Source organism: Papio anubis, chromosome 19 (genome assembly GCF_008728515.1).
Source record: "Papio anubis isolate 15944 chromosome 19, Panubis1.0, whole genome shotgun sequence".
Lineage (NCBI taxonomy): Eukaryota > Metazoa > Chordata > Mammalia > Primates > Cercopithecidae > Papio > Papio anubis.
Window position 1 is genome coordinate 47,454,346 of NC_044994.1, and position 19,368 is coordinate 47,473,713.

The window sequence follows — 19,368 nt, forward strand, 5'->3', positions numbered from 1 at the left end:
GCAGGGACCCGGCCCGAAGATCCCTACCTTCGGACTCGCCTACCTTGGGGGGCGCCCAGCCGGCACGGGGTCCCGGTGCTGCTCCTCCCTTGGGTGATCGGGCCCTGGGGCCAGGGTCGGTTGCCAGGGTCCTGGGAGTGCAGCCGCCACCGCCCGCAGGTTTGGCTCCGCCCCGCGGGGCGCGCCCAGGGCAGAGTCCGGCGCCGGTGAGGCTCCGGGGAGGAGTCGCGGCTGGACGCGCCCGCCCATCGCGGGAGAGCCAGGCTGTGACCCTCACACCCCTCACTAGGGTGCTGTACAGGCGGGTTGGGGGAGGGGATCGGCTGCTGCTTTTCAAGAAGTTTCTATTTGCACCCTAAGTTTATAAACTTTGTTGTTTTTTAAATAATTTTTGATTTTATTGTTTTTAGTATAAATTTATGGCGTACAAGTGCATTTTTTTGTTATTTTTTAAAAAAACTTTCTTTTGGAACTCAAAAAAGTTGCAAAGATAGTAGAGAGAGTCCTCTATATACCCCTCGGTCGGTGTCTCCTAATGCCTACAGCTTCGACAACCATGGCACATTTGTCAAAACTAAGAAATTCACATTGGGCCCGGAACGGTGGCTCACGCCTTGTAATCTCAGCATTTTGAGAGGCCAAGGCAGGCAGGAGGATCGCTTGAGCTCAGAAGTTCGAGACCAGCCTGGGCAACACAGCGAGACCTCATTTCTACTAAAAATATTTTTAAAAAGAAATTAACATTGATCTGCCACTATTAACACTACTCCAGACTTGATGTAGCTGTCACTAGCTTTTAGGCTAACCCCTTTCCCTTTCAGGATCCCGGCCGGGATACCATGCTGCATTTAACTTCCTGTGTCTTTTGTCTCCTCTAATTCATAATAGTTTCTCTGTCTTTTCTTGACTTCGACAGCTGTAAGGAATTCTAGTAAAGTATTGTGATAAAGTATTCTGGTAAGGTATAGTTTTGTGGGGGTACCTCGACACCCACTCATGTGGGTGTTGTCTACTGTTTTCTTCTCATGATGAGACTTGGGGGAGGAAAGCCTCAGAGACGAAGTGCCTTCCCCATCTCATCCTCTCAGGGACGATGGCACGATGGCCACGTGACTTATCACTGGTGACTTGACCTTGATCCCTTAGTTAAGGTTGTGTCTGCCAGGTTTCTGTACTGCAAAGCTGTTTTTCTCTTTCCATACACTCTACTCTGAATGGCATGATTCAATTGAACCCACACTCAAGATGAGGGCAAGATTAAACTCCATCCCAGAGGAGGGAATATCCATATATTATTATTTAGAATTATTCTGTAAGGAAGATTTGTTCCATCTCTCTTGTTTATTCAATCATTTATTTCAGTATTTGTTATGTCAATATGGACCCATGTATATTTATTTTATATTTTTGGCTAGAATTCAATACTACATTATTAATTTTGTTGCTCAGATGGTTCCAGCTTTGACCACTGGGAACTCTTTCAGGTTGGCTCCTGTGTCTCTCTGAAAGTTCATAAACTTTTAGGATTGTGGGGGGAAAAAAGGGTGTATTTTCTCCACCCCCCTCCTCAACATTTAACAGATTGAGAAAACTGCAATCCAAATCCTTCAATATCCAAGGGCTTTTCAGAATCTTCCTGGGAATCCTACAATTACTGATTCCCACCACAATTAGAGAGAAAAGTTATTTATTTTTTTTTTTACTAACAGATTAACTTGTAGATTGTGACCCAATTGGAGAAGTGAAAGTTGATGATTCTTAGGCAATTTTTTTTGTTAACTAATCCTTGTGGTTCTATTAAATAGATGTATGTATATTTACAGACAAATCATGTTGCAAAGATAGCCATGGATGTTTATTGTAAGTTTCAGCACTGAAGAAATCCAGCTGTTGAGGATCATTTGTTACATTGCCTTGGTTCGCTCATGTTTGCATTTGCAAGTTGGTTCCATAAACACTACATTTCCTCCTTCTGAGCTTGGCTTTTGCTCAGTATTTGACACCGCCTGCTTTCTGAGACCTGTCCACCTCTCTTCCTGGCCTTGACCCTTCCTGGAGAAGGAAATCTACTTCTCCATTAGCTTGGGTTGAGCTGGGTAAACACAGGATGCAGTGGAGTACCAGTGAGTCCTCCAGAACTGCAGAGCTAAGTCATTTTCTATCTTTCAACTATTTTTAACAAAGATGGCAACAAAAGTAAAAGTTAAAGGAAAACATTTCATACCTAAGTCTCACCATATCTGCTATGGACTGAATGGTTTGTGTTCCCCCATAAAAGTTCATATAATGGAATCCTAATCCCCAATGTGGTGGTGAAAGTGGGCTCTTCGGAAAGTAATTAGGTCATGAAGGTAGAGCACTCATGAATGGGCTTTAGTACCCTTCTAAGAAGAGACAAAAGGCTGGGAATGGTGACTCATGCCTGCAGTTCCACCTCTTTGGGAGGCCAAGGCAGGTGGATCGCTTGAGTCCAGGAGTTTGAGACCAGCCTGGGCAGTATGGCAAAACCTCCTCTCTACAAAATGTACAAAAATTAGCTGAGCATGGTGGCACACTCCTGGAGTCCCAGCTACTCAGGAGGCTGAGGTGAAAGGATCACTTCAGCCTAAGAGGTAGAGGCTACAGTGAGCTGAGAGTGTACCACTGAACTCCAGCCTGGGCAACAGAGTGAGACTCTGTCTCAAATAAAGAGACGGGGAGAAAGAGAGATGAGATCTCTGTCATGTGAGAACACAGCAAGAAAGCAGCTATCTGCAAACCAGGAAGCAGGCCCCCACAGACACCACATCTCCGAGTGCCTTGATCTTGGACTGCCCAACCTCCAGAACTGTGAGAAATAAATAACTGGTTTAAGCCAATTTAACACCAGTCTATGTTATTTTGTTACAGCCCCTGGAACTAAGACAGTATCCCAGAAGAAATTGACAAGGTCAGAGATGAAGTTGAGATTCTTGTGTACATTTCTGTGGGGAGAGGGGAGGCTTTAAGTGAAAGTGGTCATTCTAATTAGAATGAAATCATAATTTTATTTCATCGTTCTGCAAATAGACTATTCCCTCGGTAACTATAATAAATCTTTTGTGGAGGGAAGCAGAGAAAACTCAGAATTCATGAGAGTGTGGAGTCACAATATATTGGCAACCTCCAGAGGGAAGCTCAGGAGAATCTATAAACTATTTATTAACTTAAAACTCCAGTGGTGTTTCTCAGAGGTTGGATATTGGGGGGTTAGGGATGAGGTGGGGATTGATGTTTATGGATTTCTCTTACAGCTGTTGCTTTGATTATTATTTTTATGACAGCATATGTACAAACCATTTAAAATTTTTCTAGAGCTGTATATCTTCTCACTTTTAAGATTATCCACATTAAGGAAAAGTATTACTATTACATAATGTTTGGAGTGGCTTTGGTTGGGTCTGATAGAGATTAGGTGGGGACTAAAGCATCCCCAAACCACCCAGGGTGCCCTCATTGAATAAATCCCTCTCCTACTCACTCCACTAAAAAGAGGAGGGATTGAGGGTGCAGAAGAAAGCAGCAGATGCAGTCTCCCCTCCTGAAGAACACTACGAATTGTCACCCACGTTGAAAGAGAGTCTAACTGTAAATCTAACACCCTGCCTTGTGATATTGAGAGCCTGTGGCTTGTGGCATTTGGACCCAGGTTCATATTTGAAATCACTGTTGTTTACTTCTGTTCAGGGATTATTTGCTGAAAGGGAAAGTTTTGTGTATATGTGTGTGTGTGTATTTAGTGCAACTTTATTTTATTTAAAATTTGCATTTAAAATGTATTAAAATTATTTTATTTTAATATTATTTTAAATTTGCATTTAAAATATATGTGTGTGTGTCTATACACACACACATATTTAGTGTAATTTTAAATGCAAATTTTACTGTCATTCCGTCCTCTAACACATGCACATACACACACACACATACACACACACACAAACACAAACACACACCATTCTTTAAAACATTTCATTGCCTCCCCATGAGCTCTTATTGAAAACCTAAACCCTTCCCCAGGGAGAGAATTTGCTCTGCTCTCCCCCGTCCACCTCTCCTGCTTCATCTCTTGCCACATTGTTTTTCAACAAGGCTGGATGATTTGTGGTGTTCCAAACCAACTCTTGTTTCTTACCTTATTCCTTTTGTTGCTCTTGTCTCACCCCTACCCTGACTCCATAGACCAGAATGTTCTTTCTCCTCCTCTTTGACCTGGAAACTCCTTTTCCATTTATTTCCTATGTATAGGGAAACCTTCCCTGAGCTCCCCAGTTTATGTTGGGTGTCCCACTTAGGTCTTCCCATAAAGTGCTTGATGCACTGCATTTGCTTTTCTATAAGTTTTCTGTAGGAACTGTAACAAATAACTACACTTGGCTGCTTACGACAATGCATATTTTTTGTTATAAAGTTCTGTAGGTCAGAAATATGTCATGGTACCAGGGTAAAATCAACTGTTCCTTACTGGAGCCTCTTGGGGAGAATTTATTCCCTTGCATTTTCCAGCCTTTTGTAGAGGCTGTCTGCATTTCTCCACTCATGGCCCCTTTCTACACCTTCAAAACCAGCAGCACACTTCCCCCTGACTCTGTCCCACTTTCACTTGTAAGGACCTTTGTGATGACATTAAGACCAACTAGATGACCCAAGATAATCTCCCTATCTCAACATCCTCAACTTCATCACATCTGCAAAGTCTCTTCGCCACATAAGATAACATATTCACAAGGACTGAGGATTAGGACATGGACTTCTTTGCAGGAGGGCATTATTCTGCCTACCATACTTTTGTCCCCATAGGTCAGGTCATAATTCAAACATTAATTAGGTTTCGTTATGAAATATTTCATTTTTAAGGCACAAAATCAAGAAGGCTTTGCAAAATTATAAAGGAGGCATGCTCCCATCACTTTTTTGGTCATGCCTCTGCCTGCCTTTCCCTCCTGTCCTCTCACATTCCTGTGATGCCTCCATAATGCCACCCTAAGGAGTTCCTGGTATTGGATAATTTTCCAACTTCTTCCTCCTCTCCCATACCTACAGTCTTTCTACACTTTCTGCGACTTGTGGGAAGGAAAAGGGAATGCAAATATGGAAGTTACAGCATTGAAATTTAACTCTATGAGCCCCACAAGTCTTGCATTTTGAGCTCCGGGCTCACAATGGAGCTGATTGCTAGGAAAAACACCCTATACATAATGTCTCTCACAAGCTTAGGACAAAACTCCATCTATTCTACACACTTCACAGCTGATATGCTAAGTGTTGGGGTCCATTTTACAATTTTAAATTTCAAGGAGTTTGCACTTTAAATGGGTAGATCACATATATGCACAGAAAAATACCTATAAATGCACTTATGTAATAAGCTAAAATATTTTCAAGCAATAAATCATCACTGAGTATTAGTGAAGATACTAAGAACCAGAAAACTAAAAGAAAGTACTGACTTTAGTTGGTGTTCTAGGGAAGGCCTCAAGATTTGAGAATAATTACCACGTTATTTTGGGAAAACATGGAAGCCTTTAAAGGTCAGACACAGTTAAAGGCACCAAAACAAGTCAATGTTCAGGCAGACTGAGAATCTACCAAGCAGATCAGTCCACCCAAACCACAGGAGACTAGTGGGAGGTAAAGCAGAGAGGTGTAAGCAAGCCTTGAGTAACAAACAAGAAGTACAGGAAATACATTTTTCTTGTCCATCTCTGCTAAGAAAGGAAGGGAAAACAATATTGTAGGAACTGAAACTCTGGTTATTGAATGAGTTCATTAGTAAAATAATTAGCCAACGCTATCAACAATATATGAATGTCTACTTGATATACAAGTCTGTCTACACAGGTGAATCTTTTTCTAGGACTCCTTTCACATAATAGGTACAGAAACCAAGACGTAACCAAGAGTGATATTCAGCATATGCACCTATGGATTGAGCAGTAGTACTGACCAATCAGAAAAGCTGCCAGCCATAATAGACAACTGGTGAGTATGAACCCAGGTGAACCAGCAAAAAGTCAACCCTGAACATCATTATTTAAAATGATTGCTGGTCTCTTAGCAAAACTAAATATCCTGTTGGAAATGCCTTTTCAAAGCACCCAGTTGGAGTTACTAAGTTCTGATTTCTGAAGGCTTTCTTTCTGTTGATGAGCTTGGTTCACTTTATCTTAACAGTAGCTGGAATAATAAATAACAGTTTTCTCTGCACTGTGATCCCTTACCCCTAAGTAAAGAACTCATAGAGAAAGGTGAAAGAAGACATGAATGTTGAGATGTATATTCTAAATTCAGGTATTTCTAAGTTTGGAGGAGGGACGTGAAGCCCAGGATAAGGCTGTAGGAAGGCTGTGTTAGACAAGCTTATTGGTTATAGGTAGAGCCTAAATTTCAAGACTACTTGTCTTTGCTATTTGTTCACCTTCTCTCCCTTTATTCTCATGCTATCTTCAGTTGGTAAAGATAATTTCAATATTAACTTCAGAAGCTCATGTTGGTTTGTTTTTATTTCTTCAGCTGGAATAGAAGAAATCTTACTGTATTCCCAGGCCAAACAAGATGAATTTTCTTTAATTATCCAGTGTTTGAACCTATTCACACACTGTAGTGAAAACCATAACTTTACAAAATATTCGTGCTTGTTTTTAAAGCTATTCTCTAACAGTCTATGGGATTTTGTCTTTCTATCCTTTTTGCAACAGCAGTGTTTTGGGGGGAATAATTGTGGTTTGATACCTATATCTCTGTTTCTTGTTTTTTGTTGTTTTTTTTTCTCTTTGAAATATTATCTTTCTTGATGGTTTGGTAAGTGGATGGTATCAAAATAAAAATTTTGGGAAAAAAAAAGTCTTCATGTTAGCTCAAGTGATAGTGGGGAGTTAATATTAGGGTTCACATGGCAATAAGGAAGATGGAGAGCTCATCCAGGTCCCAAAGCAGGAACCCTGCAATGGCTGAGACTCCTGGAGACTGGATAAGGATGGAGGAGCTTTAGGGTTTCAGCAAGAGTCTGGGGATTCTCCCTCTACCCAACATTAATGCGGCATCTCTGCTTCTATGAGGATGGCTTCTGGTGTCTTGCTGCTCTCGAGTGGCTTCCTTACCCTTGTCCTGTGAATCTTCAGTGGCCATGAAGTGTCGTGTAATGCAGTATTCAGATTAGCTAGTTGACCTTAGGCAAGTGACATAGCCTCTCTGGCTTCAGTTTCTGTAAAATGGTCTCTAACTTTCATGAATCCTTGCAATGTCAGCCATGGCGCCTTACTGCTAGATTACTCTTGTTCTCATCAGTTTGAATTTTTGAGAATGAAGATCTGATTAAACCTGCTTTTTCCTCTTTAGGATGAGCTATTCACAGATCACCTCAAAAGTCACAGGCCGTGCTTTGGCTTGGCTGTTACTGGGATGGGTGCCCATCACTTTCTGTCTGTTTTCCAGGACTTAGTAACTACTTGGTGGTTACCCATGACAGAGCAAATGCCTGCCTAGGGCCCCTCCCTCAACAGGGACTGTGAGTGTAACAAGCCCTTCAAATGAAAATTTGGGCTGGTGGGCACCATAACTGTGGCTTCAAGTACAAAGAAGATAAGGACTGAAGCCAAAAAATTCAACTTGGGTCCAGGAGGGGGCAGGTGGCATCTGGAGGAAGAATTAGAGTCTTTAAGAAAATCACTAAAGAAGGAAAGAAAGAACACAAAAATTTAAAAAACTACAATTCTCTCCCAGCTGTTAGGAACTGCATTTCTCTTTTTTAGCTATAGTTAAATGCTTTAAATTATTACCTAAGTAGGTAATAAATCTCTACATTTATATATCTGTGTATGTCAAAATTCACACACATATAAACATAGATTAATAAATTATTATACTAATAATGCACAAAACTAATAACATTAGAATTTGGGTTTTTTTTCCTGTAAAATGACCAAGTTATTTTATGCTCAGATTGGTAGAGATTCTGCAGAATTTGTTAATTTTTGGTACTTTTTGAAATAGCCTTTAGTCATTTTTAAAAATAGTTCTTGCTTTTGGAAGTAAAACTACATTCCTTATCATCGTTATTGTTATTGCTGTATATTTTTATAATGTTGCCTACAAACCTGTTTTCCTTTAGATATTTATGATGTTTGTAGGATGTCTATCTTCTTTAGCAATTATTTTTTATTTTGTCTTTCCTAAATTCAAGCCCCAAATTCAGAATAATGAATCCATTAAGATGTCTTTCATACCTCAATTGTCTTTGGGTTTCTTAAAATGGACATTAGGTAACACTAAGATGTATTTCTTTACCCTAAAAAAGAAAAGACAATAGAAATAATTGGATTTGAATAAAATTACCTAAATTTTAAGTAAGATACTTGGTCTGGTTTCATACTGCTATAAAGATGCTACCTGAGACTGGGTAATTTATAAACAAAAGAGGTTTAATTGACTCAGTTCTGCATGGCTGTAGAGGCCTCATGAAACGTATAATCATATCAGAAGGTGAAGGGGAAGCAGGTACCTTCTTCACAAGGCAACAGGAGAGAGAGAAGGAGGAAGCTACCAGACACTTATCAAACAGTCAGATCTCGTGAGAACCCACTCACTATCACAAAAACAGCATGAGGGAAACTGCCCTCATAATCTGATCACCTCTCACCAGGTCTCTCCCTCAACATGTGGGGATTACAATTCGGATTACAATTCGAAATGATATTTGGGTGGGGACACAATCAAAGCACATTAGCAATTCAAAAGTCTTTTGCAAGCTCTTTTCTTCACCAAACTTATGATACTTCAAAATAATGGACAAATCAAAATGAGAATTACCTTCCTAGACTAATTATACATAACACATATATACTAACAAATATCTTTTTATGATTATATACTTTTAAGTTAAAATCAAGCTCCTGTTGAAGCATAAATATTGTAACAATAACTGTCTATGAAAATATTTTTACTAAAGGATTTTAGATTCACAAATCATTTTCTCTTTTTGTTTACAGAAAGTCTGAACAAGCACTGGAGGTACTGAGTCATTTACAAGGAATCATCAGAGGTCTTTTTGCTTCTGTTTTGTTTGTTTTTGTTTTGAGATGGAGTCTCGCTGTGTCACCCAGGCTGGAATGCAGTGGTGTGATCTCGGCTCACTGCAATTCCACTTCCCAGATTCAAGAGACTCTCCTGCCTCAGCCTCCCAAGTAGCTGGGATTACAGGCGCCTGCCACCACACCCAGCTATTTTTTCTATTTTTAGTAGAAACGGGGGTTTCGCCATATTGGCCAGGCTGGTCTCAAACTCCTGAGCTCAAGTGATCAGCCCACCTCGGCCTCCCAAAGTGCTAGGATTACAGGCCTGAGCCACCATACCTGGCCCTTTTTGCTTCTTTAAATCTTTCATTAGGTCTAGAAACCAAGGCATCTCCTCCTTATCTAAAAGCTATAGCAGCAATAGCAAAGAGTATTTGTTTTTTAAAATTTGACTCAGTGGATTTAATCCTAGGGTTTCCACAAAATGTAACTGTATTAGGCCAGTCTTGCATTGCTATACAGAAACACCTGAGACTGGGTTATTTATAAAGAAAAGAGGTTTAATTATTTCACGGTTCTGCAGGCTGTACAGGAAGCATAGCAGCTTCTGCTTCTAGGGAGGCCTCAGGGAACTTGCAATCATGGCAGAAAGAGAAGCAGGCAAGTCATATGGTGAAAGCAGAAGTGAGAGAAAAGAGGGGAAGTGCCACACCCTTTTAAACAACCACATCTGATGAGAACTCTGTCACTGTCATGGGGACAGCATCAGGGGATGGTGCGAAACCATTTGTGAGAAATCCCCCGCTCTAATCCAATCACCTCCCTCTAGGTCCCATCTCCAATTTGGGGGATTATATTTCAACATGAGATCTGGGTGGGTCAAATAGCCAAACCATTATTAGTAATATTTCTCAGTTCTACACAGATTCTCCGATTGTCCTACTGACTGAAAACATTCAGCCATTTATATAGCTCGTTTCTTGACCTCCTATGAAATATTGTTCATTGCTCTTCACACATCTCTACTCGTTACTCCAACACTCTACACCCAGTCTTTCTCTTTCCTCAACCTAAGGAGCAGGAACTTACCTCTCCTGCACAGACAGACTTCTTTGAATAATGCTGATTTAATTTTGTTTGATGACGATGGTTTATACTTAAAAAGAAAAAGTAAAAGTTGCAGAGTGGGCTACATTAGCACAGATGTGTATTTACCCTTAACATATTAGCTTCTCCCAGAAGGTAACATAGTTCAAATAGTTCGATTAATTCCATTTGCCTGGGCATGCTGACTGACAAAAGATAAAACAGCAAGTATTTATACTAATAATAGATATAATTTGAAGTTGGTAGACTTTGAAATTTCCTGAGGCTATCCTTGCTACAATGGCCAGTTTGTTTACTTCAGAGACTTTCCAGCCTGCTTTGCAGAAATTATATAATTCTATTTAATGAGTCTGCCCACCTTAAGGGGTCAATGTCTTATTTGTGTGGTTCCCAATAGAATCTGTGACCCTCTGTTACTACTTCTTAAGAAAGTGTGATTTCTGCTCTAAGCTAGTTTACATTTAAATTCATAACCCAAGGGAAAGTTTATGTTTTAGCAATCACTTCTTGCTGTCCCTTTATAAATTTTAGAGGTTAAATTGAACGGTTCAGGACCAGGCTAAAGGAGAAAAGCATCCAGGTCTCTAGAAAAGGCCAGCTGAACTTTGGGACATGTTTTCATATCCTGGGATGATAACTGAGGCTTCTGCTTCAGAGTCTAATAAAATAGTGGGTGGCCCTTTGGTTTCTCACATTCACCTAGCTGATGTAGCTGGCTGATGCATCTCTTTCAGATTCTTAAATGCTACTTTACAGCCCTTGTTACACCAGAGGTTTGAATAATTCATCCTGTAACAGAAAGAACGGAAGACACTAACCTTCCCCTAACTACAGGCGACATTCGCTGGACAACCTCCTGATCAGCAAAATCATAGCAATGGTTAAATGCTCTATATCCTAGATTAATGCCCCGTGGTCTAATATTGCTTACCTTTGGTCCAAAATGGGACTAAGAAAAGAAAAAGCAGCTCCTGACAGTCAGGAGATAGCATGGTATTATCAGCTGGCCTTGGCATTGCCAGGAGAAAGGAAAATAACAGGCCAACACCATTTATGAGCATTTATAGGTAAATCTCTCAGACAAAATATTATCAAATTGATTCTAGCAAGATACAAAAGGGGTAATATAACCCAACCAAGGTGAACTTGTTCCGGGGTTGCAAAAACGGTTTAACTATTAAAAATCTATCAACATAACTCTTCACATTAAGAAAATAAAGATGTGAAATGAATCATTTCAAAAATGGAGAAAGGACTTTTGCTAAAACTGAATACCTGTTCATGATTAAAAGACAAAACTTATAACAAATTAAAAAAGGAAATTTCCTTAATTCAGTGAAGAATATTCACAAAACTTTGTAAAAAATATCACACTTAATGGTTCTCTAATCTGAGATCAGAAATGAGGTAAGAAAGCTTCCATCACAGTTTTTGTTTTGATTTGTTTTCGAGATAGAGTCTCACTCTGTTGCCTAGGCTAGAGTGCAATGGCACAATCTCAGCTTACTGCAACCTCCACCTCCTAGGTTCAAGCGATTCTCCTGCCTCAGCTCCCAGAGTAGCTGGGACTACAAGTGTGAACCACCACACCTCACTATTTTTTTTTTTTTTTTTTTTGTATTTTTACTGGAGATGAGATTTCACCATGTTGGCTAGGCTGGCTTGAACTCTTGACCTCAAGTGATCCACTCGCCTCACCCTCCCAAAGTGCTGGGATTACAAGCATAAGCCATTGTGCCTAGGCCTATCAAAGCTTTATGCAATATTATGTGGGAGATCCTCTCCAGTGAAGTAGGGCAAGGAATGGAAATAAAATATATAAATATTAAAAAGCAAAAATTATAAGTGTCATATACAGATAACATGACTATATATCTGGAATGTCCATAAAAATCTATAGATAAATTTTTTAAATTAAGAAGTAAGTTGATCCATGTTGCTGGATGCATGGTTAATATACATACACACAAAATTCATCAATTCTACTTCTGTAAAAATGCAATAAATAAGCAGAAAATGACAATTTTTAGAAAGATACCGTTTACAAGAGAATTAATAAACAATAGCATAAATAAAATACTTGGAATAAATAAAACCAAAGAAATGCAAGGCCTCTACACAGAAAACTGTAAAACAAGCTGAACCAAACTGCAGAAGGCCCAAAGAAAATGGAGGGATATACTGTGTTCATAGATTGGAGCACTAATTCATAAAGTGGAAGATGTACTGTCAGAAGGCCAGTTGTTTCTCATATTGATCTCTCCAGATTTAAAAAATTACAATTAACATGATGACATTAAGTTGACAAATTATTTATTAAATTTATATGGAAATGAAAACATTCATAACAGTCAAGACAAAGTTGAACAAAAATGGACTAAGTTGGACTTATACAATCAGATATCAAAGCTTAATAGAAAGCTATGCTAATTAAGTTTGTAAATGGCCCAAAAATAGACAACACCACAAACTGAGTAGGATAGAAAGTCTAGATATCCACATATATCCAGTCACATGATTTATAAAACGAAAAGAGTTATACTATAATTGGAAAAGACTTTTTTCCAATTATAGTGCCAACAACTAAGAAAAAAATGAATCTTGCACTCTACTTCACACCATACATGTATATTAATTCCAGCAGCATTGTAGATCTAAATATGAAAGACAAATCAACAAAACTTCTAGAAATTAACATAGAAGAATATCTTCACAATTTTGGCATATGCAAACTTTCTTAAATAGGATACCAAAATCACACACTATGAAGGATAAGATTAACAAATGTTACTACATTAAAATTAATAAGTTCTGTTCATTACATTAGATCCAGAGAATGAAACTTAAGTCACAAAGTGGTATAACATACAGTTAAATACTGTATAGAAATTAGAATAAATTAGCTCTTCCTGCACACAACAGCACAGGTGACTCTTGTAAACATGTTAGAGAAAGAAGCCAGACACAAAAGTGCACATGTTAAATAATATCATAATATAAAGTTCAAAAAGTGAAAAAACAAATTTCTGGTGTTAAAAGTCAAAACACTGGTTACTTTTGGGTGCACGGTGCTTGGGATGGGGCAAAAGGGAGTCTTCTCTTCCAGGGTGCTGGTACTATTCTATTTCCTGATTTGGGTAGTATTGACCTTATAAAAACATTTCACATTTTACCTAGGCTTTTTGTACATTCTGTATGCTTGTTATACGTCACTTAAAATGTTCAACAAAAATCAAGACAATCTTCTCTTAGTCCCACTTCCTCTACCAGTTACCTTTCCATTTCTTTGTACTATATATAGCAAAACTCCTAAAAAGAGTTGTTATTACCTCCAATTTCTGTTTACTTACTCTCTCTTAAACCCATTCCAATCAGGCTTCTCCTCACCCCTCTCCCCACACACACACCTCATACCAACAAACTGTTGTTATCGTGGATACCTATGATCCCCACATTGCTAAGTCCAGTGGTCACTTCTCAGTCCTCACTTCACTTCACCTGTCTGCAGTATTTGGTGCAGTCGTCTCTCTATCCCAATAGACGGAGATGCCTTCTCTTGGCTCTCAGGACACCACTCTCCCAATGTTACTCTTACTTCCCTGGCAGTTTCTCTCAGTATCCTTTGATGAGTCCTCCCCGTTTTCCCAAACTCTTCATTTTGGAAAGTCCTAACCACTCAGTACTTGGTCTGCCTTGCCCCTCCGTCTAAGCTCACTTCCTTGATTAAATGCCATTTATGTACTGATGACTCACAAACACAAATCTCCAATCTTGGGCCTCTCCTCTGAGTCCAGACTCATGTTTCCAACATCACCACTGGGATGTCCGACAGACCCTTAAACATGGCATGTTCAAAGCAGAACTCATGATCTTACCACAAACCTGCTCCACCACAATCTTCTTCACTGGCTAGATGGCAAACTTTATAATTCCAGTCATTCAGGCCACAAAATCTTTACATCATCCTGGAATTTCCTCTTTCTGTTCTATTTCCCATATGTTTCCTATTCTACCAGTCTATGAGAAAATGCTATAGGTTCTACCCTCAAAACACATCCATCCCTTCACTGCCACCCTGGAATAAGTCATCATTGTTTCTAGCTCAAATGACAATAGCTTCCTAACTAGTGCTCCTGTTTCCACTCTTGCCTCCTTAAAATCTATTCTGGATCATTGCTAGAGTGATCCTCAAGAACATGAATATAATCAAGTCACCTGTGCAAGGCATCCCCATTTCTCTCCAATAAAAGCCAAAATTCTTGCAAGGATTTGCAAAGACCTGGTCCCTATTCCCTCTCTGCTCTCGTCTCCTCCTCTCCCTTCTCCCCCACTCCCTCCACACTGACTCCTGGCTATTCCTTGAGTGTGTCTGGCAGGCTCTGGCTTACACTCTTTGCATCACTGGTTGTTTGCTATGCCTGGAATATTCTTTGAGTATCTATATGATGAATTCCCTCACCAATTTCAAATCTTTGTTCAAACGCCACGTTGGTGACATCTTTCTGATCCTCTTATTTAATGCAGAAGACCTCTTTCCACTGTACACTGATCTAGTTTTCTTTCTCATTTTTATAAAGAACTGATTACCCTCTAACATCCTAGGTATTTCTTTGGGTGTTTTATTTGCTGCCTATTTTCTGCCTTCCCCCGCCTTTGTGTCCACTGGTACATCTTCAGCAATATCTGGCATAGAAGATGTACTCAATAGTGTTTCTACAATGAATTAATTTGTGAGATTAAAATAGCAGAAGGAAGAGTAGGTTTTAAAGGAAAATTGAGTGCTTCTTTTTAAAACTTTATGTCTAAAATGCTTCCCAGATATCCAGTTGCAGACAGCTAACAATTACTTACCTCAATGTATTAAAGTTCTAAACTGGATACAAATAGATATATGAATTGTTAAATGTAGAGGAAAATATAGAACGGATGAAATAATCTAGGAAGTGAGTACAGTTGGGAAATAGTTAGAAAAGGATGTACCAAAGACTGAGAAAAACAACCAATACATTTGGAGAAAGAGTAGATGTAGGTAGCTTTGAAATTTTGTATTTCTTGGTAAATTTCATGATGTGATGAACATAGAGGAAGTCAAGTAGAAATCCAACTAATTAATTAGTGTGACTGGTACATAAACATTTAAAGTTTATATATATATATGATCATGATGATGATCAGTAAAATAATAATTTATTGAAACATAAAGATATTGTTTAGGACAGTTCAAACAGGTGACCAGTTTCATACTTGGAAAGAATCTAATTCTCTTCCTGTTCCTAAAAGCAGATAGTGAGCAAAGGTCACAGCTTATCTTTACTAGTAAGTAAGTGTCCCCTTTGTGTGCACATGATTTGTGTGTGTGGTATCAAGCTGTCACAGATGCACAGGATGTAGTATTTCAGGTGTCTCTGGAAACAGAAGCAGGCATCAGGGCCTCAAGTGTCCACAACTGACCCTGAAATTCTCCCTAGGTGCCTCCCCTACCCCATCCTGTCCTGTATCACTATTTCTCCCTGAACTTTAAACTCGGTGATAACTCTGTACTTTAGTCCTAAGGAGATGCTGCTTTCCGCTCCATAATCTTAAAGAGACTAAAAAATATTTACTTAAAAACTCAGCTTAACCAAATAACTATGACTTTGGAAAGAACTGTTTGGAAAGCTAAAGCAAAATATAGCTATCCCACAGGTGCAATGAGAATGTAGTAAGTTTTAGATGTAACAAGATGCTCAATTAATTCTGGAACTTGTTTCCTAATCATTGCTTCCCAAGACCCTTTGTGGCCTGTCAGAGGGGCGCGATTTTCATTCTGCTTTCTGCTCTCTTCCCTTCTAGCATCCTCCTAGCTTTGCTCTAGCTCTTGGTTCAGCAGAAGGAAAAAGAAGACACAGTATCCCGGAGTCCTCCCTGGACTTCTGGTCTTGTAGTGAGTTCTTGCCTCACCTCTCCAAAAAGGCCCTAGGATACCTGCGCTCATAAGACCCACTTCCCACCTTGCTCCATCTCTCTGTGTGTCTCTGTGCTGTGCAGCTGATCTATGCCACATTCACTACCGTCTTCCTCAGGGAAGCAGGGCACCTTCATTTGTTGTGCTGAGCTCAGGCCTCAGAGGGCGCAAGTGACCGCCATATTGCTCAGTCTTCATCTTGAGCTCCTTGGCTGGTATCATGTCCCTTTCTCACCTGAAGGAACAATCCCAGCCCTTCCCATTTCCAGGCTCTGAGTTCTCTTTGGATCCTTCCAGGAAATTTGTTTTCTAGGCTAAAGAAAATCTCTCATTCTTGGTTTATTTGCAAAATAGAAATTGTTGCTGAGTCATATGTCAAGGGCATGAACTCCTTTCCACAGAGTTCCTAAGACTCACTCCAATAATTGAGGAAATAATTCTCTAGAGTTTGACAATAGCAAAATGATTTCAATGCATATTGAGTAGAATGTTAATATAATTTCTACCAAAAGCAGGGCGGTAGGTATTTTCCCACAGTTTCTATGTACATCCTTGCCTTTAACGATGTGGTGTAGCATCCTGACCCATATGATAATATAAATATGCTTTCGAAATTGAAACACGAATACAATAATATATTCATTTACACTTCACATTCTTCCAAAAATAACTCGAGGCAGGATATCATAAATATTCCCAATTACCTTAATAGTTGGAAGTATAGAACATTTACAGAGAACTGAGAATTTAAAAGGAGCTAAATATCTGAGTAAATTAGCTCAGAGAAGAGGCTCCAAGTGTTCAAATATTGATTTTCACTGCAAAGAAATACTGTTCCTTGCCTTACAAAATTAATGAAGCTCTGTGTTAATTAATCACTTCACCTCTATAATGAGAGGCTGCCAATCACCCTGTCAGATTGTTTACTGCCGAAATCCTAGCCTAACATTTATCTAATGATCTAATCTAAGTTAAATTTAACCTATGTCTCAGGACCTCAAACATAATTTCAAATCACAACAGTGATCATAGCTTAGAATCCCATATGTGCATCTTTGCTCCTACATTATAGTAGCCAAGACCCAGGATCATGCTGAGCCTACTAGTCCAAGTCTGAAACTTAGCTGAACCTTCCAAGACTATGAAAATCTAGCTAATATTCAGAAAGTTTATGCATATTTCTTTTCCATCTCATAGAGTAATATGCCTGATAAAGAATTTCTTTTCTGCTATTAACTAGAACATTACTAAACTATTTGATGCATTTATAACTAAATCTTTCAAAATTTGGGGTGAATATACTGTCAACCAGAAATAAATTAGAAATGATGGTTTCACCTATAGTGCTGAGTTTACTTTTTTATTCAAAAACGTAAGACTTTTGGCCTATTACCCTTTTGTGATTTTTCTTCTTTTTTGCTGTGTTACAGGCATACCTTGGAGATATTGTAGATTCAGTTCCAGACCACCACAATAAAGTGAATATTGCAATAAAGCAAGTCACACAGTTTTTGGTTTCCCAGTGCATATAAAAGTTATGTTTAAACTATACTGTAGTCTATTAAGTGTGTAATAACAATGTATATATCTTCATTTAAAAGTGCTTTATGGCTACATATGCTATTGATAATCTTTGCCTTCGGAGTCATAGTTTTGTTTTGTTTTGCTGGTGGAGGGTCTTGCCTCAGTGTTGATGGCTGCTGCCTCATCAGGGTGGTGGTTGCTGAAGACTGGGATGGCTGTGGCAAAATTTCTCAAAATGAAACAAAAATGAGGTATGCCACATTGATTGACTCTTCCTTTTATGAGAGATTTCTCTGTAGGATGTGATGCTGTTGATAGCATTTTACCTACAGTAGAAATTCTTTCAAAATTGAAGTCTATCCTAATGTTTTATCAACAAAAGGTATGGGATCTCCTAAATCCTCCGTTGCCATTTCCACAATGTCCACAGCATCTTCTCCAGCAGATTTCATCTCAAGGAACCACTTTCTTTGCTCATCCATGAGAAACAACTCCTTGTCTATTAAAGTTTTATCATGAGATTGCAGCAATTCAGTAATATCTTCACGCTCCACTTCTAATTCTAGTTCTCTTGAAATTTCTACAACATCTACAGTTACTTTCCTCCACTGAAATCTTGAACCTTTCCAAGTCATCCATAAGAGTTAGAATCAACTCCTGTAAATGTTGATATTTTGACCTCCTCCCATGAATCACAAATGTTCTTAAATGGCATGTAGAATGGTGACTCCTTTGCAGAAGGTTTTCAACTGACTTTGCCCAGATCCATTAGAGGACTCACTGTCTATGGCAGCTATAGCCTTATGAAATGTATTTCTTAAATAAAAAGACTTGAAAGTCAAAATTACTCCTTGATCCATGAGCTGCAGAAAGGATGTTGCATTAGTATGCATGAAAATAACATTAATCTTATACATCTTTATCATACATACCTTGTACACCCTTGGGTGACTAGATACATTGTCAATGAGCGGTAATATTTTGAAAGGAACCTTTCTTTCTGAGCAGTAGTTCTCAACAGTGGGCTTAAAATATTTAGTAAACCATGGTGTGAACATGTGTGCTGTGATCCAGGCTTTGCTGTTTCATTTATAGAGCACAGGAAAAGTAGATTTAGCATAATTGTCAAGAGCCCTAGGATTTTCAGAATAGTAAATGAGCATCAGAGTCAACTTAAGGTCACCAGTTGCTTTAGCCCCTAACAAGAGAGTCAGCCTGTCCTTTGAAGCTGTGAATCCAGGCATTGACTTGTCCTCTCTAGCTATGGAAGTCCTAGAGAGCATCTTCTTCCTACGTAAGGCTGTCTTGTCTATGTTGAAAATCTGTTGTTTCATGTAACCACCTTCATCAGTCATCTTAGTTAGATCTGGGTAACTTACACAGCTTCTACATCAGCACTTGCTGTTTTACTCTGCAGTTTTGTGTTATAGAAATGATTTCTTTTCTTAAACCTCATACACCCAAACTCTGCTAGCTTCAAACCTTTTTTGGGCACCTTCCTTGCCTCTCTCAGCCTTCACAGAATTAAAGGTTAGGGCCTTGATCTGTATTAGGCTTTGGCTTAACAGAATGTTGTGGCTGGTTTGAACTTCTATCCAGATCACTAAAACTCTTCATATCATCAATAAGACTGTTTCACTTTCTTATTGTTCATGTGTTCACTAGAGTAGCACTTCAAATTTCCTTCAAGAACTTTTCTTTTGCATTCCCAATTTGGCTAACCATTGGTGCAAGAGGCTGAGCTTTCAGCATATCTTGGCTCTT

General features: G+C 39.0%; 1 protein-coding gene across 5 annotated transcripts in view; it reads right to left on the reverse strand.

The window, feature by feature from the left end:
• Positions 1–211, reverse strand: part of CCDC68 (coiled-coil domain containing 68) — a 66,663-nt gene extending 66,452 nt beyond the window's left edge. For 4 of the 5 annotated variants that reach the window (XM_021930133.2, XM_021930134.2, XM_021930132.2 and 1 more), the window contains exon 1: positions 44–211. The gene's annotated coding sequence lies outside the window, so the exon portion shown is untranslated. The remainder of the gene's footprint in view (positions 1–43) is intronic. The other variant, XM_009192776.4, reaches the window with a different exon arrangement.
• Between the last annotated feature and the right edge of the window lie 19,157 nt (positions 212–19,368).